General features: G+C 39.7%; 1 protein-coding gene across 4 annotated transcripts in view; it reads right to left on the minus strand.

Annotated features, from left to right (window-relative positions):
* Nucleotides 1–14,129, minus strand: part of THSD7A (thrombospondin type 1 domain containing 7A) — a 292,617-nt gene extending 278,488 nt beyond the window's left edge. Inside the window, exon 1 of one of the 4 annotated variants that reach the window (XM_087712745.1) lies at nt 14,113–14,129. The gene's annotated coding sequence lies outside the window, so the exon portion shown is untranslated. Of the gene's footprint in view, nt 1–13,588; nt 13,773–13,853; nt 13,980–14,112 lie in introns of those variants that run through there. The other 3 variants (XM_087712744.1, XM_087712743.1, XM_087712747.1) reach the window with 3 other exon arrangements.
* Between the last annotated feature and the right edge of the window lie 8,903 nt (nt 14,130–23,032).

Below are 23,032 nucleotides of genomic sequence, written 5' to 3' on the forward strand. Positions count from 1 at the left end.
GGTTCCTGCTGGTTCTAACCAGTGCGCTAGAAGGCGTTCCACAAATCTACCGTGCCGTTTAGAACCGGTTCCAGCAGTGGAATGGCCCCTCGCTTGCTCAACACCGGGCCCCGCCCATATGGTCACAGCTCATCCAATCACTCCCCCTGCCCATCCGCATCACACCTCTAAGAGCCCTATAAAGAGCCCTTGGCTCTCTATTACTGCTTCCTGAGGAGGTAAGTAAGCTCTTTCCTGGCACAGCGGCTTTTGGGGCTAATGGTGCTTGGGTTTCCACCCCGACAGCCCACACTGCTTCTGGACATCTATTGCAGTTGCGAGGAGCCAAAGAGAGCACAGAGAAGAGTGTGAAGGTTCTTGGTGCTCTGGGAAGCCGTGAAAGCAGCTGGCAGAGTCGTGCACCTTGGTTTAGTCTCCCTGGAGGTCGCAGCAGCAGCCCCAAGTGCGCCGATCTCAGCGTTTTTCACATCAAGGTGTGCTGCAAGAGGTAGTGTGTGAAGACCTTTTCCGGATTGCTGGTAGTGGAGGTGCGAGCCCGTTGCACCTTTGCTCAGCAAAGCAAGTCCGGGGAAGTCCTTTGCGCCAGCCAAAATTTGTGCTGCAAGTGCAGCCCCGTGCAGCCCTCTTCAGAGTGCTGGGCAACCTGGTTCTGGGGATACCCCCGCCCAAAGAAGGCCAGTGAGTGAGAGAGGGGGGGGTGGGAGGGAGGGAGGGAGGGAGGGAGGGAGGGACAGATATACAGAGAGAGACACAGAGACACATACAGAGTGAGTGATTAAGTGAGTGAGTGAGTGAGTGAGTGAGTGAGTGAGAGAGACACAAACACAGACACACATAGACACAGAGTGACAGGGAGAGAGGGTAAGGGAGGGGGAGAGGGACACACACAGAAAGAGGGAGGGAGGGAGAGAGACAGAGATAGACAGAGAGAGAGAGAGAGACATACACACAGAGTGAGTGAGAGACAGACAGACAGACACATACACAGAGTGACAGATGGGGGAAGGAGGAGAGAGAGACAGAGACACAGAGAGAGAGAGAAGGACAGACAGACTGACACAGAGAGAGAATGACAAAGAGAGACAGGGAGGGAGGGAGAGCAGGAGAGAAAGAGAAAGAACCAGAGAGAGAGACAGACAGACAGACAGACAGAGATAGAGAGGGTGAGGGTGAGAGGGAGGGAGGGAGAGACAGACAGACAGGGAAAGACACAGAGAGAGACACACACACAGAGTGATTGATTAACTGAGAGAGTGAGAGACAGACACACACACATATACACACAGAGTGACAGAGAGAGAAAGAGGAAGGGAAGGGAGAGAGACACACACAGAGAGAAAGGGAGGGAGGGAGACAGAGACAGACAGACAGAGGGAGACACATAGACAGAGTGAATGAGCGAGCAAGAGACAGACAAACACACATACACAGAGTGACAGATGGGGGAAAGGAGAAGAGAAAGAGAGAGAGACACACACACACAGAGAGAATGACAGAGAGAGATAGAGAGGGAAGGAGGGAGAGAGAGACAAAGAGCCCCAGAGAGAGAGAGAGAGACATAGAGAGAGACAGAGAGACAGAGAGAGAGAGACAGGGAGAGAAAGAAAGAGAAAGAAAGGAAGAAGAAAGGAAGGAAGAAGAAAGAAAGGAAGGAAGGAAGGAAGGAAGGAAGGAAGGAAGGAAGGAAGGAAGGAAGGAAGGAAGGAAGGAAGGAAGGAAGAAAAAACTTATGACCACAATTGAGCCCAAAATTTTGGTTGCTAAGCAAGAGTGTCATTAAGGGAGTTTTACCACATTTTCCCAGTTGGCCACACCCACCTGGTCAAATGACTGCCGAGCCACTCCCACCAAACAGGCCACACCTACAGAATAAGTTCTAAAAAAAATTGAAACCCACCACTATTGCATATATTCATCAACCCTACTCCATAAGATCTGACTACCTTTTTATAAGATGTATGATACCCTTTCTCTTTATCTTATGTTCACAGTTGCCTTTTGTTTCATTTTGTACAATATTTTAAAGGTATTTTATCGTACCCTTATTATTTTTATAAATAACTCAAGGTTGTGAACGTACATAATTCACCTTCCTCCTCCTATTTTCCTCACAACAACAACTTTGTATGGTGAGTAGGGCTCAACAAGAGAGAGAGGTCACCCAATTGGCCTAAGGCAGGACTAGAACGCATGTGCGCACTACATGCGCTCCCCCCCCCATTTTTGCATGCTTTTTTCACCCTCCCCAGGCTTTATGGGAATTTCCGGTTTGCCCGTAGGGCTGGTTTTTTGCACTCCAGAGGCTTTAGAAAAGCTCATGAAGCCTCCGGAGGCCTCTGGGGGGGGGGGGAGAGGCTCTTTTCGCCCTCCTATAAAGCATCTGGGGCCTGGGGAGAGCAAAATATGGCTTTAAAAAAGCGTAAACTCAGCTGTGCACGCATGCCATAGGTTTGCCATCACTGCTATAGATATATGTACAATGATACCAGTTGGGATAGTAGGGATTCTAGTGTAAGTAATAAGCTATTAATGCATCTCAATCTATCTGCGAAACAAAATGCTGTACTCATAAGACTTTAATATCTAGTTTTGATATTTTTGCACTCTAATAATAATATTGCTAACACAGCAGCATCAGCAGTAAACAATATATAAAAATCAGATCCCGTGGATCTTTGTTTTAAAGTTCCTTCAATTATTTATTGAATCTATGACCTGCCATAAATTTCTACAATCTGAATGTCTAAATAGTCTTTTTAAAATTAATTTGGGAAATGGGAAATTTTATTGTGTTTAGGAAAATATTCCGAAAGCATGAATATTCAACATACCTAGAGAAAAACACCAATGTGTTTATCTTAAGATGAGTGTATCATCTAATATTGCAGCAGTAATTTGTCAAATGTAGGGTGAACAATGTTTCTAGCTCTGACAATACTGGAAACAAATTACATGCTGAGAGACTATATCTATTTTCCATATTTAATAAACATAAACAATTTTAGAGGGTTTGCATGGGCATGTACAGCGGCAAACTACAATATACAATGATGCATTGGCCTTTTTCTGCTACTTTTTCAACTAAATATGGAAAAACATAAATCAGCCCCTTTTAATACTAAAAGGTAAGTTTAAAACTTTTAGCCTGGGTGCAAAGCACTATGAAACTAATAATCTTAGTTCATGTGAATATACTAAGGCTTTGATGGCAAACCTATGGCATCTGTACCAGAGGTGGCACGCAGAGCCCTCTCTGTGGCCATGTGTGTCGTCACCAGCTGCTCTTTTGGGTTCCTTCGCATGCATGCACACCAGCCAGTTACTCACTTCTGGGTTCGGCACATGCATGCATGTTGACAGAAGACCAGCTGTCTGGTGCATATGCTCATGTCAGAACCCGAAAGAGATCAGCAGGCCAGTGCGCATCCATGTCAAACCAGTTGTCCAGCATGCATGTGTGCAATGGAACCCAAAAGAGTGGCTGGTCGCCATGCACATGCACACTGGCCAGTGGCTCTCTTCCAGGTTCTGGCACTACGGTACACATGCACACTCCACTTTCGGCACATAGTGCTGAAGAGGTTAGCCGTCACTGCACTAAGGAAATAAAATACATTATAGTAAGTACAATCTTTATTGTCATTGTATTTAATACAACAAAATTGGTTATTTTTTATTATTTTCTTAAACATTCTTAACCATGAGAAAATCTATGCATCCTTGAGACAATGAGAGTGAGAAGGAATTTAATTTGCTAATCTTCTTGATAAAATCCCCACTAAGATCTTTAAATCCAACATACTGGGGAGTGTCCCTTCAGATTGTCACATTCTCCTTTCTTCTGCAGATTCAGCTGACTCTTATCTGACCATTACTTTCCTCCTGTCTTCCAGCATCATTCCCAAATACTGTTGCAGAAAGGCAGCTAATATCTATCAAGGATTTCTGAAAGTTGTAGTTTCAACTTTTCTGCCAGGGAGACCGGTGGGGAAGGTGCAACTACAGTAGGCTCAACTATTTTTTTGGGGGGGGGGGAGAGAGATTGGAAAAAAATTGTCTTATGGTCACATTTTGCTAAAAAAAAAAAAAAAAACATGTTGATTACTTGATTTTAATCTTTACTGCAAGAATTGCCTGCTCTTAAATATTAGAATGTGCAGAAATGAATAGGTTAAGCCTTTAAATCAAAGAGAAGGAACAATCTGATTATTATAATATATAATGAATTATTTTATCAATGATCGGAGAATAAATATGAAAATGGGAAAAACAGAAGAGTGAAATATAGAAAATGTTTTAATAAAGTTAAATAAGTAAAGGATTGTTATGGGATTAGAAATGGTATTATTAGTATTAAGCTAAGAATAGATAAAATAACAAATATGACTGTAAATAGTTATTGTATAAAATACTGCACAAAATATTTGTACTCAGACGACACACTGTTTAATGGAAGATGAAGTTTGAATTAAATAAAATAAAAATTTGGAAAAGAATTGTCTGCTCTTTGGTCTTTACTACAAGAATTGTCTTTCAGCAGTACATACACAGGGTAGAAATATTGTTAAAATGGTCACAATGTGACACTTAATCTGGCTGGTACATCTTTATTTTATTTTGTTTCTAGGACACCTCCAGTAGTAATGGCCCCCAGGCAAAATTTAATTGTATGCATGCTTCATTTAAATGCAAATAAAACATGACCCTTTTTCTTCCCTATGGGAACTATGGCAGCCTGAAGCAGCAATCTTGGCATACCATTAGATGTGATTCTGATTTTTGCAAACAATGGTTTGTTCACAAGTCAAATTAATGTAGCTAAATACTCCGCATCTTTATTCAGTATCTATTTGCACAGAGATTAAAGGAACTTCTTCCAAACACATTCTTTCAACGCCTTAGAGCAGAACCCTATGTACATCTATTCAAATGCCCCATTCAAATCTTTTTAGATAAGTGTGTATACCAGTAGTACTGAATCCGTAGTGAAGGAAGCAAGGAAGTGAAATACTATGTCATCTGCAACTTTCTAAAATCTATAACTTATCCCAGCAAGGAGGAAAAATAAAACTGGCAACTCAGTGGTAAAGCATCCACTTTATATGAGGTTTGATTCCTGGCATCTCCAAGAGAACAAGAAATATGATGAACAAAAAAGCTCCTGTTGATTAAAGCCACCGGAGCTCAACTGGATGAACCAAATGTCTGATTTTAAGATAGGGTAATTCCTTATGTTCCTATAGGAAATACAGAGTTAGGGTTGTTTGTTTATTTGTTATTCACTTTGGCCAGGTCCCTTCTTTTCATTGATTTCAACAAAAAGGAATCAATTAGCTCCAGACTACAAAGGTGAAGACCAGTTCTAGAATTACCTAAAGAAATAAATAACCCTTGAATTCAAGGTTGTCATTTACCTCTTCCTGAAATTATCCATCTGAGACAATCACCAGCCCAAACATTACAGTAGTAGACCTTTCCATAGGCATACAATAATATGCCTACTTTGCCCTTTCTAATGAACATATTGCTTATTTCCAGTCTTTTATCTTAACAAACGCTCTAAAAGATCATGAACATTTGCAAAATAAGGGTATATATATATATAAACTCACTCTCTCTATCACATGCATGAACAATCTGTCCTTAGGATGTGCTTTATTAAAATGGGAAGGAGCATTTAATGACACGCCTTTCCCACACATCGGATTTCTTCTGATGTTTAAGACAAGAACTTCATTCTACTACAGCTTCTTCCAACCTAGGTAAAAATTCTGGAAATTGAAGTCCCAACATTTCTGGAGTGCTCTGGTTGAGAATGCTGAGGAAAAAGAAGTTTGTTTTCTTTCTCTTGCAGTTTAAAAAGTGGATGACGACAACAGTTTTTCTGTTGACAGTTCCCAGAAATGTCATCTCAAGTACCCAGTTGGCTAAGAAAGTGATTGGTCCATACCTAAGTAAGTTCTGTATGTTAGCGGTGACCCAAAGTCAAATTCCCCAAGTCCAACTCTTTAATCACTATATTATTACTATATAGCTAGTTCCATATATGGTGACAATATAGTAAATAATTATTAGAAAAATAAATATTTGCAACTTTTCATTTTAGGCGACTCAGCTTTCAATTCTGAAGCTCTATTTTTCAAACGTGACTAGAATTTAATAAGTAATTAGGTAGTGTCTAATAATATAGACACTATTATTAACAGGGATGTGGTGGCTCAGTGGCTAAGATACTGAGCTTGTCAATCAGAAAGATGGGCAGTTCAAATCTCTAGCGCCGCGTAACAGAGTGACCTCCCATTACTTGTTCTAGCTTCTGCCAACCTAGCTGTTCGAAATCATGTAAAAAATGCTAGTAGTAAAATAGGGACCACCCAGCATTCTGTGTACCTTCAGCATTTAGTCATGCCGGCCACATGACCACAGAGATGTCTTCAGACAGCACTGGCTCTTCGGTTTTGAAACAGAGATGAGCACCGCCCCCTAGATTTGGGAATGACTAGCACATATATGTGAGGGGAATCTTTACCTTAATAATAGAACATGTTCTGATTTCTATAAGAAGCCACAAGAGAAGGAATTCTACTATAACTTTTTTTGAATGTTGCCATTTAACAGGTCTTTTATTCAATATATTTTATGCAATTACAAGCAACTACAGAATTATGGTTGCCAAGGGATAATAGCACTTTGTTGCATTGGATCCTCATTCCTAAACTGGTATAGAAATCTTCACTTTCAAATTCAACCACATAATTCAAATGATATCCTCATTTGTACATCATCAAAATGATAGAGAGAGCAGCGGGCAGCTGTCCAGACAACCTATGACCTAATTAAGATATAACCCTAAAGCATAGCATGATTTGTTTCTGTTTAGTATAAGAGGCACACCCACCCATCTTAACTTGATCAGATGAATAAATCTGACTTGTGCAACAAAACTAATTTACCTATATGCGTTGATGTAGCATTCTTTCACATAATCCAGAAGTTAGTGAAGCAACCTTTTTCAAGTAATCCAGCAGTGCAGCGTAGCAAATTCATTAAACCATTTAAATGTTTTGCTATTTATGTAATAGCATGACATCTTTAATTAGGATGATCACATCTTTAATTAGTTAAATGTTTTCTTCCTCACACATACAATTGATGTTGTTTCTTTTTTAAAAAAAATTGTATCTGATAGATACATTGCCTTCCATATTTCATCCTATTTACAAATTTACTGACCCTCAAAATCCAATATTGATCTTAGGTTTACTTTGATCAATACTAATCTGTGTGATAAATTAGACTTTGCATTGACCTCAGCAAAAGTCACGGAATACATAGGAGTAAAGCAGAACAAAATATATTTAATTAGAGACAACTACATGTTTGTGTTCTCCCTCCTAAGAACTTAATGTGAAATGACAATTATTTTAAAAGCTAAAACATAAATTTAATTCTCATAATAGTATCAAGTCCCGCCACTCTACTCTTCTGATGTAAATAAGCTTTCATAAGACTGGGTGCAGCCAGTTTAAGAAAATAGGCATTTAATTTTGATCAAACTATTAATATCCCTTATCTCTATTCTTTTGATTTAAGTAAACTATTATCACTTTGAATCCAGCTAGCTTAAGAAAAAGAATGTTTAATGTTGATGAAGCTGTTAATATCTACAATTGTTCTCCTTTAAGGAGAATAATTTGTTTCTTTTTTTCTATAAAGAAATATCTTATGGGTTAAAATTTAACTCAGCAAATGCTGAATTAACCCTGACATATTTCCAAATAGAGAAAGGGCATGATGGCTGTTACTACTGTGCTAAAGATCCATACATGATGTGAGGTACAGTAGTTCAAATTAAGAATCTTCTGATATCTTAACAAATATATTGTCACATAAATTTCTGTAATCCCAATCTGCTTCAACAAATGTATAGAGTACAACACAGAGAGCAAAGGGAATGGAAGGTATGATGAAAAGAGAATAATTACTTATCAATAATGATCATTTACAAGCAGTAATTATGTATAACACAAACTTATTGTGCTAGCATCCAACAATCATGTACATTGTGAGGAAAAATCTGGTCTCTATTTAATCCATAGCAAATTATGTTAAATCTCCTGAGGAAAGGTAGCTCAGCTGTTTTTGGTATAGAATCAGTGATTTGGTCATTGATTGGAATGGCCACTGTCACTGAACTTACAGTCAATGAAACAGTATCCCAGATGTTGTTTGCTATTGCTATTGTTTGAATGTTGACAGCAAAGTCTCCCTATTCCAAAATAGGACTTTGCAATGGTACTATTTTTCCAATATAGCTACCAATCACAAATAAACACTGGAGTATAGTAATTCAACAGCTCCAATAACCACAGCATTAGGATTTATCTTCTCAAATTGCCAAAAATCCAACGGAAATAGTTCTGTATCAATCTCCATCTAGATACAACCCTTAGCAAACAACCAGCATATTTTGGCCCAAAGCGATTCTTGGCCCAAAAATTTTTTTGCATTTTTTTTATTTTTTTATTCTCTTACATAGCATTTTAAGTATACATTCACATAGTTGTTATCCTTCTATACATTTATCATTTTTATACATTTATTGTTTCATTTAATGGGTTATAATCTACAATTTGGGTTGCATTATTTACCATCCCTTCTTCCTGTTGTAACACCACCTCATTTTCCCTTTCTTTTCTCCCTTCCTCCCTTCTGTATTTTCTTCCTTCTTCCTCTCCTTCCCCTTCCTTCTTCCCTCGCCTTTCTCCCGCTCTTCTTCTTCCTCTGATTCTTGGCCAAATTTCAATACTGCTGCCCAACAGATCAGTTCAGGTTTTTGGTAAAGCCTACTTTTTCTCTCCTTGCAGTGATTACCTATAGCAGCGATGGTGAACCTTTTATCTACTGAGTGCCCGATCTGCCTGTGCACACCTGCCCAAACTGAAACGTGTGTGTGCATGCAAATGTGTGTATGCACGGACATACACATGTGCATGCACAGACATGCAAAAATGCACAGCAGAGACCCAAAGACCAGCTGGCTGACAGGAGGCAGAGCATCCAAACTCTGGCAGCGTGGCAAGAGGTAAGATCTTTTTCTTTTGTGAGCTTCTGTTTCATCTTTTGCAGGAAAACAGAAGCTCAAGAAAGAAAAGTCACAGAGATCTGTCGTGTGGTAACACTGCACATGCCAGCAAAGAGGACTCTGCGTGCCACTTCTGGCACACGTGCCATAGGTTCACCATCAGAGACCTATAGTAATCCTATGCAAAAAAAAAGCAGGGTTTCTATCATTTGGGGACCATATTGCTTTCTAGATATTTGCACTATATAATTTGTAAGGGTAAGTGTGACAAAGAGAACTTTCCCAGGCCACAAACATATAGCAATAGCAATAGCACTTAGGCTTATATACCGCTTCATAGTGCTTTACAGCCCCCTCTAAGCAGTTTTTAAGAATCAGCCTGTTGCCTCCAACAATCTGGGTCCTCATTTTACCCACTTGGAAGGGTGGAAGGCTGAGTCAACCTTCAGCCTGGTGAGATCTGAACTGCTGAATTGCAGCTAGCAGTCAGCTGAAGTAGCGTGCAATACTGCACTCTAACTACTATGCCACCTCGGCTCTATGTATATATTTTAATTATACAGAATGTGAAATAAGCTTTTTGAATTTATTAACTGCTATCTCAATGCACATTTCCCTGGAAAAAGCATCCTGAATTCATTAAGACTTGTACTGAGCTGTCAGAGATTTTTAATAATCTCTCCTCTCATAGTATAATATTTATATTTAGCCCATTTTACTATTTTGCTAGACTTGAAAATAAAATACTGTGGGAAGTGCCCCCTCCCCAGGTTAAAATATTCTTTATTCTTAATATTAAAATGTGGCAGGGTGGAATATTTTCCCCAAAAGACAAATGGACAAAATCTTTAAAAAGGCAGAAAGCAGTCATGCCATGAAGAAACAGCCTCAAGCAGAAGCTTGAAGAGGCTGGTCTTTAGGAATAGAGATTTTGTATCCATTCAGAAAGACTGGGCCAATCTATTCATAAGCAAAGAGACTCCAAATAAGCAACATAATAGGCAAGGAGCCAAAACTGATAAGATAAGCTCAGAAAAACACCTAGAATTTGCATTTCTCCTTTTGCCTGTAGAGCCAGCCATGACCCCTACATGACCCCATAGGAATCTGGCAACAGCCATTAAAATATTGAAGGACATATTCTTGCAGAGGAACAGCCATCTTAATTACAGCCCCCAAGAATTTATAAAAGCCCACCTACTCCCAACCCATTTGTCAGCCACACCAGAAATATGCTGTTATGCTTAGTTTCTGACTACAAAATAAATAGAGACTTCCTTTCCTGCCTCGATTTTATTTCCAGCATCTTTCTCCTGCCTTGGAATTGGACCAGATTTTTCTTCCAACCATACCAATGGCTATTTGTTAAACAGTAACAACCAAATATAACTTGAGATTGCATTAATATGCAGCAATTTGAACTATGAAATCCCATTCAATATAGATGCAATTGAGGTACTAAAACAATGTGATAATAGCCCACACAGAATTATCACTTGCAGCATAATGCATAAGAACCATTTATTTAGTTCAAAGCAATAATGTTCTTCTTTAAAGGTAAAGGTTTCCCTCGCACATATTGTATGTGCTAGTTGTTCCCAACTCGCAGGGGGTGGTACTTCATCTCTGTTTCAAAGCCGAAGAGCCAGCACTATCCGAAGACGTCTCTATGGTCATGTGGCCAGCATGACTAAAGGAAAACTGTTACTTTCCCACCAATGTGGTCCCTATTTTTCTACTTGCATTTTTACATGCTTTCAAACTGCTAGCTTGGCAGAAACTGGGAGAAGTAACGGTAGCTCACTCCATTACATGGTGCTAGGAATTCGAACCGCTGAACTGTCGACCTTTCTGATTGGCAAGGTCAGCGTCTTAGCCACTGAGCCACCACATCTTCTTTAGCAACACCAATAAGAAATATTCCATTAGCCAAGAATATAAATAAACAATATAAAATATTGTATCTATTACTCAGCCTTTTCACTTCTGTGTGGTTGATAGAAGTGATCCAATTTACTAATTTGTAGAGTGCATAAAAAAAGCAAGCAAGAAAAATATTTTCAAGATAGTGACTATTTTCTTATACAATCATAAACCAGATTTTTTTAAAAAAACAAACAAACACTAGCTTACTATAAACAATCTATAGGCTAGTTCAAACATTTGCTCAAATATTTTTGCCAATAGGAATAACTAAACCAAAAACACCAAAAGTATACATTCTTGTTTAGGACATCATGCATCATCATAAGGCTAGTTTGAAACTTTAGACCCGTGATGGCCTTTAGACCAGGTGGCATGCAGAACCCTCTCTACGGGCATGCCAACCGCTGCCCCAGCCCAGCTCCACTGTGCATGCACGCGCACCTCCCACCAGCCAGCTGGTCTTCATGTCTCTGCCGCGAAGGCCACCTGGCACCCCATTTTGGGCCTAGAAAGCCTCCTGCACCAACCTAGAAGCCAAAAATGGGAGCTGGGAGTCGGGATACATGCGCAGGGGGCCAAGTTAGCACACAAACATTCATGGGGGTTGCACGTGCATGCAGGGGGGGAAGGGCATGCAGGGGATAACATGTGCGCATTGCATTATGGGTGTGGGCGCGTGTGTGTTTTCAGCACACAACAAGAAAAAGGTTAGCCATCACTGCTTTAGACCATATAATAAAATATAAATTAGGATTAACTGTAACAGCTTGAATGATTCAGCATTGACTTGTACCATTCTTGTCTTTTGTTGATAAATGGGTCTGAAGCTCATTTTAGAGGAGGTAGAATGACAAGAGATGCTTGCACAGCAGTAGCTGCAAAATGATTCATGTAAGTAAAGCCACCAGAATTTATTACACCTGGAAGACTTTTGCTTTTTTTTAATTATATTTTTTTAAAAAATACAATTCATGTTAGAACCATATCTTTGACATACTTCGGGGTTTTTTTTTTACTGTACAACTTTGGAAACGATTCAAAAGAACTGCTTTGGATGTTAAATGAGCACAACTTTCTGCTATTCCTTAAAGTAGCCCCATTTTTAAACCTTGTTTAAAGCTGCCATTGATTTAAACATTAATTAACATTAATTAGTAAATTCCTTAAAACAGCAGAAATATCTTTTCCAAGTTTATAGGCAAACCAAATTTAAAAAGAATAAAAAAAAATGATGTTCTTTGTGAACATCAAAAATGTGACTCATATCAACCTAAAAAAAAAATAGCACCGTTTTCTCAAAGATTTCCTAGGACTGTTATGCAAATAAAAGCAAATTTGCAGATGCGTTAACGTTGCAGATAGAGCCAAACTGAAATTTGTTTGTTTAATTTATATGCCACCCATCTTGCTAGTTCCAGCACATGCCAAAACGTCTTCTGGAGATCAAATCCAAAACCCTATAAAATATGAATAAAGCAAATATTCATTATCTGAAAGTTTGTTCCAGAACCTGAAAATACACTTTTTCTGGAATTAGAATTGAACAGCTTTTTTCTGTACCTACACATATACACACATGTGGCTAGACTACCAACCCAAAATTACCCTGTCCTACCTCCAAAAGAGCCAGCTTTCAGCAACAAAGAACAACTTGTTACCAATCACAGATCTCACATTAGTTTCTAGAATGTTTGACCAATGATTGCCTTACAGTTATAGCCAAAATTTCGGGAGTATATTAGACACAATGAATCTGGAGTACACTGTATTTTTGCTTTGGCTCTAGCTTACATTGCCATAAACAAAAAACAAGAGGAATACAGAGAATGCTCAACTTATCACAATTTGCTTGGTGACTATTGTAAATTACAATGACATTGGAAAAAAATGATTTATGACTATTTTCCCACACTTGCAGCATTCCCATGGTCCCTTGATCAAAATTCAAACAAGATGCCAGCGTGGCAATTGGCATCTCCTTATGATGATTTTTTGCAACCTTCTGACAAGCAAAGTTAACGGGGAAGCCAGATTCACTTAAAAACCTATTATTAACTTAGCAACTGCAACAATTCACTTAACCGTGGCAAGAAAGGTTATAAAATAGGACAAAACTTATTTAACAAATATCTGGTCTAGGAAAAGAAATATTGGACTCAAAAATTTTGATCGGAAGTCAAGAATTATCTGTACTGCACCCAGGGTAATATTTGGGACACCCCAGTTAAAATTTTTACAATCTTGGCAAGAATGTAAGGATTTCATCTCCCACAATGCTGGCTGAAAAATTCTGAGATAGAATTCTGTAGAATTTTTCAACTCCCCCAACATGGTGTCTAGGGAATTCTGGGACTTGAAGTCCCTCCATTTTGAGAGTTACCAAAGTTGATTAATTTACACTCACCTAGGAAAACTTATAACATTCAGGGAGAATTGAAACCAATTCCAGTGCTCAGAATAATACTGTGAGATTGCAATGTTACGCACAATATATTCCAGAATGAACCCTATTGAATAGGACAATGCTCATACACTCCACAGGAGTCTGAATGCTCAGACCAGGCCAACCTTACCTACCAAAGCTGGCTGCGCTGGAGAAGTGCTCGAACCTGGCCTGAAGGACCACAGGACGGCAATCCCGTTCCACTATCTCTACCAAAGGCACTCTTGTGAAGTAGAATATCTCAAGAGACTGTGACAGAGATGAAGCCACGCCCACCGGCTTCCCCGTCATTGCGACAGCTGGGGGGAAAATATTACCGCCTGCTCCGGACTAGCCTCCGTTCTTTTTCCCCCTTTAGCAGAAGTTGCGCGCGCGCGCAGTGCGGCAGACTGTACTTACCTCGCTACTGAGGGTTGCTGGGGTAGTTGTTATGTCATCTCTTTTCGGGGGAGCGTTGCTTGCTCGCCGTCAGATCTTCTCAGGAGCCGACCCGGTTTCTATTTTTCCATAGCTTCCCCTCCGAAGTTGCTCCACCCCTCCACTTCACCTTCTTTCTGGCCGCCTCGAGCGCGCTCTCTCCCTCCCCAACCGCAATGCAGCTTCCCGCAGGACCGGGGCCCAACTTGCTTAGTGGGCGAGGGCACGTAAGGCTACTTACCTAACGCCTCCTCTGGCTTTACCGTAGTTGCTGATGCACCATCCGAGGGGAGCTGGAAAAAGCGATGGCAGATCTGTCTGGAAAAGATCGTCGTTCAGTATTTCAGCTTGGGGGCATGATTTAGCTTTCTGCCACCACCACCCCCTTCCCCCCAGCTCTCCTGACATCAATCGCTTACCGCGGTCAGCGACTCTACACTGGCGCTGCGAACTCCGCGTTACCAGGAAGCGGGATGGGTAATAGCGAAGTATCTGGTAGAATGCAAGAGAAAACCGAGTGATGGAAGTTATATTGAACTTCGGATAACTACCGGTAGCTCTATTCTCTGGTCATCCGGCTACTGCCTGAGTCCAGCGATCTCTCACACACTCACATATGCAAAAATAGGGGGGCTTGTAGATGCATTTATTTTGGGAGTGCTGTGAGAATGTATCTCTAAAGCTTAGTGTTCTTCCCTGGCTCTAAATAATCGACTTTTTGGTATCAAAGCAGAATTCAAATGGGATCTCTTAATCTGGATTTTCAGATACTTTTAGCCAATAGCGAGAACAGCAACAGAATCCCAGTTCATCCCTTTCAGTGCTACTGTCATCTGCGCAAAAAAAAACTCCACTGCTTTATCCTTCCATTGTAGTAACAGTGCAATGGGAATGAAGATCATGCTGTATCATCTTTTGATGGGAACCTAGTAAACAGCACTACTTCATTGGTTAGGATTTTTAAATAGCATTTCACACACTGCCACCTCTTCTACAAATCTGACATCGACATAAATTGTGAACCTGGTTACCACATCAAGGCAGGGCAGCATGCTTAATTAAAGGCTTTAAAAAACTTACAAGTTAGAATGTAAAGACTCAAGGGACTCTATACTCAACTCGAAATTCTTTGTGATTCTATGGTCACAACATGAAGGGCTTTCCTTTTACCACTCTCTAATATTTTTCTTCAAGTTCCCAGTTTTTCCCATGATTCTAGAACTTATTGATGATCTCCCATCCAAATGGAGATCCAAAATCTCCCTGTTTATTTTTTAAGAATAGCCAAGAATTGCTACTTAACAAGGTGGCGCAGTGGTTAAATGCAGCACTGCAGGCTACTGCTAGATCAGCAGGTCAGCGGTTCAAATCTCACCGGCTCAGGGTTGACTCATCCTTCCATCCTTCCGAGGTGGGTAAAATGAGGACCCAGATTGTTGGGGGCAATATGCTGACTCTCTGTAAACCGCTTAGAGAGGCCTGAAAGGCCTATGAAGCGGTATATAAGTCTACTGCTATTGCTATTGCTATTGCTATGTATATAAATTAAAAAGCACCCTTCCTGTCCACAAAAAAAGGGTTCATTAGGCTTGCATATGAAAAGTCAATTTGTTATTCCAACAAAGGATTTATTGTAATGCCTTTACAAAGCAGAACTCTGGGAGAAAAATGGTACATTTTTTTCAAAAGAGAGGTCAAAAAAGATTCACTGTTTTGCTTCAGACATTACAAGGGATTTCTACAGAGGCTATTTCTGGCAAAGGAAAGCAGAAGGCCAGATATAATTGTCCCACTTATAGTTGTCCCATTTTTCTCTCCAAGTGCAAAGAATTCAAAGGTAACATCATGACTATTTTAAGTAGGCACTCTACTCAGTTGCCACACAAGTACCAGTGGCAGAGTACAGAAAACTGAGAATGAAGGGTGAAATATTGCGGGGGGGGGGGGGAGTTGATCAATACATTGCAAGAAAGTAGTGAAATTTTTTTCCCCAGATGCACATAAGATGCTAGACCCATGTTGGCGAACCTATGGCACATGTGCCACAGATGGCTTGCGGAGCCATTTCTTAGGGCATGCGAGGCATTGCCCTGTCAGCTCCAGCATGCATGCACGCACTGACCAGCTGACTTTGGCTTTCTTTTTCACTTTTGTTTTCACCCTCTGAAGGCTTCCCTCAAGTCTCTGGAGGGCGAAAAACAACCCAACATGCAAACCATTCCATTTGGCATGTTGGGCTGTTTTTCACCCTCCACAGGCTTCAGGGAAGCTTCTAAAGTCTCCGGATGTCGAAAAATGGCCCTATGGGCAAACCGGAATTGAGTTCTGGTTTGCCCGTAGAGCCATTTTTCACCACCCAGAGCCTTTAGGAGGCTTCCTTGAAGACTCCAGAGGGCAAAAAAAATCACCTTATGAGCAAACCGGGTTGCATGTAGGGTCTTTTTTTGCCTTCTGGAGGCTTCAGGAAAGCCTTCTGAAGGCTCGGAGGGCAAAAAACAGCCCCATGGGCAAACTGGAAGTCTGTTCCTGAACTTCTGGGTTGCCCATAAGACCACTTTTTGCCTCCGGAGGCTTCAGGGAAGCCTCCTGAAGTCTCCAGAGGGCCTCTGGTGGGGAGGTGGGGGACACTGTTTTCACCCTCCCTAGACTTCTAGAAAGCCTCTGGAGCCTGGGAGGTAAAAAAAAAAGGATCCATCATGTGCCAAAAGCGGGGTGAGGGCAAGGATCACACATGCATGTGCATGTGTGTGAGAGGGTCATGCACACATGTACAAGGGGGCTGGCACGCATAGCCTGGTTTGGGCACACCCATGCACCGCTCACTTTTGGCATGCAATGGGCACTCCTCGCTTTTGACATGCAATGGGAAAAAGGTTAGCCATCACTGTACTAGACAACGCATGCCCTGTTGGGTCATTGTTTCTTAAATATTTCCATGAATCATCAGAAATCCTCCCTTCCCTTTTCCTTTCCTCTTCCATTCCAGAAGGCAGGTAAATAAATTGAAATACATTATTCTCATTGCATCTCATACAACAAAATTAAATGCCATATTCAGTGTACATTATACACAAGAAATAAAATAAAAACACACATCCTTCACAATCTATACAATTGAATTGAAACCCCCTGATATTGTTTTAATATTACACTATACAGTAGAATTCAATATAATTACTGCCCTGGGATGGAAGCTGTTTTTCAACCCATTTGTCCTTGTTTTTATTGTCCTGTACTGTCTGCCAGATGGTAATAGTTAAAAAAAAAAAGTGCCCAGGATGAGGTAGCTCTTTAAGAATGTTTTAAACGTTAAAACATTAAATGTTTTAAAAGTTTCTTAAAGTAGCGGGAGCTATAAGGCTCTTCCAAAGAGGGGAGAAGGCAACCAATGATCCGCTGGGCAATGATGTTAACTCTTTGGAGCACTGTCCTATCTGCCACTGTGCAATTGGCAAACCATACACAGTGCAGTAAGTTAAAATATTTTCTATGGTGCAGCAGTAGAAGGTCATCAACAGTTTTTCATTCAGTTATTATTTCCTAAGAAGTCTCAGGTAGTATAATCTCTTCTGGGTCCTTTCGACCGGTGCTGAAATATGAGCATTCCAGGTCAGGTCCTCGTTTATGATAACACCCAGAAACTTAAAACTAGCCACTTGCTCCACTTGATCTCCATTGATAATCAAGGGCTAGATGTCTAATCTATCCCTTCAATCATCCACTATAAGCTCCTTGAAATTATTGGGGTTTAAGGACCAAGTTATTGTCTCCACACCATGAAAGCAACCAGTCCACCTCATCTCGATAGGCAGACTTATTCCCCCCTCCCACCTGGGAGATAAGTCCCATCAATGGGACTTATCTAACTAACTGCTGCTCAATGGGGGAGAGAGGAAGGGATTGAGAGACTGGCTGAGAAACTGTCACAGAATGAAAGTTGAAATGAAGGTCATGAAATAGCAACAGTATATTGAAGAAGCCACAATTTTCCCAGATTTCATTCCCTTATCTTAATCATAGGTTCAGGATTTGGGGCACATTCTCAATAAACTAGTCGATTTGAAATACCTTGATTCAAACATTATTGCCCTATGATACATCATTTTGCCCAGTTAAAAGTCATGACAAAAAAATTAGTATATAGATGCAGATTAGTACACACATACAAGAGCTTCTTCATTACTATCATTGTGCCTATTATTGTTTTATTTGATATCCTTTTTTTAAAACCAGCTCAACCTTGTTAAATATTAACTGGGTACTATTATTTAAAATACAACTGTTTTTATATTATACTATACTTTAGAATGCTGACATTTAGTCTCTTTATGGTAATATTTTAATGAGTATTTTTAAACTTCATATTACCTATGTTGTAATGCCATTCAATTTTACAAACCTAAGTTTTCTTGTTTTGTGCTATCAAATACTTTTCACTTCTAGCTAACCCATAGCTAGACATTGTCCAAGACATTCTAATTTTAACTTGTTATTTTATGCCTCCCAATTGACATACTCATTTCCTTCTACCTTTCCCCAACATTGCAACTTTTTCCAGAGTTGTGTCTTTGCATAATATTCCAAAATAAAATAATTTGTGCATTACATGGTAATTCTAGAATGTTTTATTCAGTGATTTATTGGCTTATTTTCTGTGGTATTCTCAACACTCTTCTCCAACACCAAAGTTTAAAAGCATCAAATTTTGTTCTAACTAGCTTCTTTTACGTTCAACTTTTATTTCCATAGAGTGTCACGGGAAATACCATGGTTTGCACAATTCTAATTGTTGCAGATATAGACATATCACAGCATTTGAACATATTTTTAAACTGCTAGCCTGTGTTTATTTCTTGGCTGCTTTTTCCTTTAGTGTTAATGGTTGATTTTAACAGCAGAACCTAACTTTGATATTTTCAATGTCACGTCTTAAGTTGTTCATTTTACATTGTTATTAGTTTGGGTTCTTTTTGTATTTAAAACTTAAGAACAGGAATTTCTTTACTTACTAATGCCATTATTATTTGCTATTTAAGTCTACCATCAAGATATAAATGTTACTCAATTTCTAGCTTGAATATGCTGATTTTAAAAAAAAGATTAAGAATATATCCCAATCTTTTTCAAGTTGATTTTTAAAGGAAACACATGTTATTCAATAACTTGGAAAGTCTCCAGCGCAACAGGAAAACAATAGGCCATTGATATAAATGTAAGTATTTTGTTTAGTTGGGAGGCCTGCCAACACTTTCCTAAAATCACTTTTATAGAAATCTGCTTTTCTAGGGATTAGAAACAAGACAGAGAAGGGTGTGTTCTATGTTCCATGGTTTCCTCCAAATTATGTAAACAAATCAAAGAAAGCTTGGGAAAAAGTAGGCAAGATCAAGATCTTAGAAAGCCAACTTATTCAGTATGCCTGAAGAATTGAGCATTTATATTTCTTGATCACTATTCCCTATTTCAAATACCACTTAGCAAACTTCTTTTGAAACATGGAGATTTAAAAGCAGTGTCTTAAAAGCAGAAGGACCAGTTAGTAAAAGAAAAAAATGGTATTGAAATTGAATGTTCCCAAATTCTTGGACAAACTAAAGGAGCTTTTGGTACTCAAGCCATAAGCCTTGCCTCTATGAATAAGTAAATTAAAGTTATTATAAATTATTAAGATGAATATGAACTGAACATTCATGCAGCATGCATATTTTTCTTTCTATATGCAAAGGATATTTTACAACATTTGAACAGGTATAGAAAATGGATGCACAATTAATGAAGTTGTCATAGTTATGAAATGGCATCTGTGCAAGAGACAGAAACAGAAAACTCCAAGAATTATTTGTACATTTAACTGACAGTATAATATTTATGAATAAATAACACAAAACTTATTATCTGTTGCCATCATATTCTGCCCTTTTCTGAATATTCTCTCTGGCTTGGCTTAATTTTTCATTATAGCTTTCTATTATAACAGTTAATGATTTGGTGTGCTTCTAACATATCTAAGAAAAGTCACTTTGTGATAACTTCAAAAAAATTAACAGGGGATGTAGTGATATTCAATGTTTTATTCTGGAAAGGTCACAGATTTTGAACTAAAATTATAACATATATTGCTAAAGCAGGAGCATCTGAATTAAAGATCATTGAATAGATATGAAAATAGAAGATGTTGTTTTACTTAGTTCTAGATAGTCTTCATTGACATTGGCAACTTTTAACTACATACAGAGCCCAAATACAATGAATACAGGAAGTCTTCAATTTGCATCTATAATTGAGTCCCAACTTTTATTATTGTGAGATATTTGTTACCTGAGTTTTGCTCCAGTTTACAATCTTTCTTGCCAGTTGTTAAGTGAATCACTGCAGTTGTAGCCGCCCACACAGTTAAGTTAATCTGGCTTCCCCATTGACTTTGCTTATCAGAAGGTCACAAAAGATGATTATATGACCCAAGATCACTGCAATAGTTATAAACATGAGCCAGTTTCCAAGCACCTGAATTTTGGCTATGTGACCGTGGGGATTCCATTTCCGTTCCATTTCCTTTATTTGTATGCCGCCCTTTTCCCTGGGGGGACTCAGGGCGGCTCACAATTCAAAAAGGGAGGGGGGGGGAAGACAAACAGTATTCCAATATGGAAACAATACAACATATTAAAAGAGAGCACAACAGTCACACAATTCGGGTGGGGTTGGAATCTTAACCCCAGGCCAGCCGGGACAGCCAGATCTTCAAAGCGGTGCGGAAGGATTGGAGGGTGGTGAGGGTCCGAATCTCCACGGGGAGTTCGTTCCAGAGGGTCGGAGCAGCCACCGAGAAGGCTCTCCTCCGGGTAGTTGCCAGTTTGCACTGGTTAGTAGATGGAATTTGGAGGAGGCCTAATCGATGCGATCGTATCGGTCTAGTGGAGGTAATTGGCAGTAGGCGGTCTCTCAAATACCCAGGCCCACTACCATGAAGGGCTTTATAGGTGATAAGTAGCACCTTGAAGCGCACCCGGAGATTGACAGGCAGCCAGTGCAGCTCGCGGAGGATAGGTGTAACGTGGGTGAAGCGAGGTGCACCCACAATCGCTCGCACGGCCGCATTCTGGACTAGCTGAAGTCGCCGAATGCTCTTCAAGGGCAGCCCCATGTAGAGCACATTGCAGTATTCCAGCCTAGAGGTCACAAGGGCACGAGTGACTGTTGTGAGGGCCTCCCGGTTCAGGTAGGGACGCAACTGGTGTACCAGGCGAACCTGGGCAAATGCCCCCCTGGTCACAGCTGACAAATGATTTTAAGGGATGCTGAAACAAGTGTGAAAAATCACATAAGTCACTTTTTTAAATGGTCACAGAGTGAACTGTTGTAAGTCGAGGACTATCTGTAATAAGATATGTCAGCTTTAGCAAGTATAAAGTTTATTCATGGCAACAAGTAACATAACCTTGCAAATGGTCTTTATTTTTGCAAGACCCTGTATGTAAAGCAAGACACTGGTTGGATGCAGCAAAAAACTATTTTGCATCATGCAAAGATTAACAATGAGGTTGCATATAAAACCTGTTCAACAAAATACAATGTCATAGCATAGCAAAAAGAAACAAGAATGGTGGTTTTATATCTCTTTCCCACTTGTTTAAAAGTATACAAGTCTATGTACACTTCATCATTATTTATAGCACTAAGTGGTTTACAGAGTCAGCATATTACCCCCAACAATCTGGGTTCTCATTTTACCAACCTTGAAAGGATGGAAGACTGAGTCAACCTGGAGCCAGTCAGGATCGAACTGGCAGTGGGCAGAGTTAACTTGCAATATTGCATTCTAACTACTGCTCCATCATGATTCCTATAGCCTTTAGTTATAAGTTGCTTAGATGGTATAAACCCTGTAAACCAAATGAATAGTTTGTTGTCTTATTTGTGTGTTTTGTGTTGCTTTTGCAATGGAAAGCTTGAACATCTTGAAACCCTTTTTTAAGGTAGTCTCAATACATCTGACTCTGTTCCTCAATTGCTACACAAATCTGAATGAAGCTATTCAGCATCTAGTTTCCTTACTCTATTATTATGGGCTTATTATAGTCCAGTTAACAGTTTAGGGAAAAAATCAGCTGTGATGAATATTTTAAAAAAATCTTCAGAGCATTTATATAATTCTAAGTATATAAATAATTAGTCTGAAGAAATCACTTTGGTTCTCATAACTTTGAACAGTGTTGATGCCTCTTGTTTGATTAGTCTGATGCACTCTGCAAACTTATTCTAATCTACTTCTTCATAAAGTGGGTGATAAGGTATATTTTATAAGAATGTAATACTGATTACTGATCATTTCTTTTTATATAAAGAATGTAATTATCTATATTTTTAAATAAAATATAGTATTTAGTATAATAAATACTATAGAAAATATAGTATTTAGTATTTAGTTATTGGTAATGATAGGGGGAATCTCTTTCCTGTCAAACTTGATTTCATTCAGGGCCACATCAGGATTGTTTGACCTTGGCGGGGGGCAGGTGACAGGGAAGGGTGTGGCATGGCTGGGGATGGCCAGCTTGACATCCTGCAGCCTGTGCCCCTCTGGGCTCTGTTTTCAGGTGCAATGGCCTCCTGCAGCCCTCTGCCTGTTTTCAGAGGGCTGCAGGAGGCCATTGCAACTGGAAACAGAGCTCGGGAGGGGCACATGTAGCCTTACCAAGCTCCATTTTTGCTGGCAGAGGCACCATGGGCTGGTCCTTTGTTTTTTTAAGGGTGGCCCCATGGGGCCAGATCTAAGCATCCTGTGGCCGCATGTGGCTCAGGGCCTTCAGTTTGACACCTCTGCTCTTTCCTATGAGAAATATAACCGACATATCTTTATTAGCATTTGTGTAAATTTCACTGTTTAGTTTCTTCTTCTGATCTGCTTTTAATGGAGAGAGCTTCCTGGGAGGGAAATTAGGTAGGAAGATCATATAGGCCACATTTGAGGGATCATCTTTCTGCCTTGAAGAGATTTACTTCAATGGTTCTCCAGGGAGCATTTCTGTGTCATTTTCAAGCAATTCACTAGGTTTTTTTAGAGCTATAAGAATGACAAATGGGTATGGATCAAGGGATCTAGTGCAATATATAAAGATTTTAATTTGTGAGGAAGCATATCTTTTGAAGATCTCCTTATA

The sequence above is a fragment of the Thamnophis sirtalis genome, unplaced genomic scaffold (genome assembly GCF_051295495.1).
Source record: "Thamnophis sirtalis isolate CommonGarterSnake01/CBP01778 unplaced genomic scaffold, rThaSir2_p1.2 scaffold_4, whole genome shotgun sequence".
Lineage (NCBI taxonomy): Eukaryota > Metazoa > Chordata > Lepidosauria > Squamata > Natricidae > Thamnophis > Thamnophis sirtalis.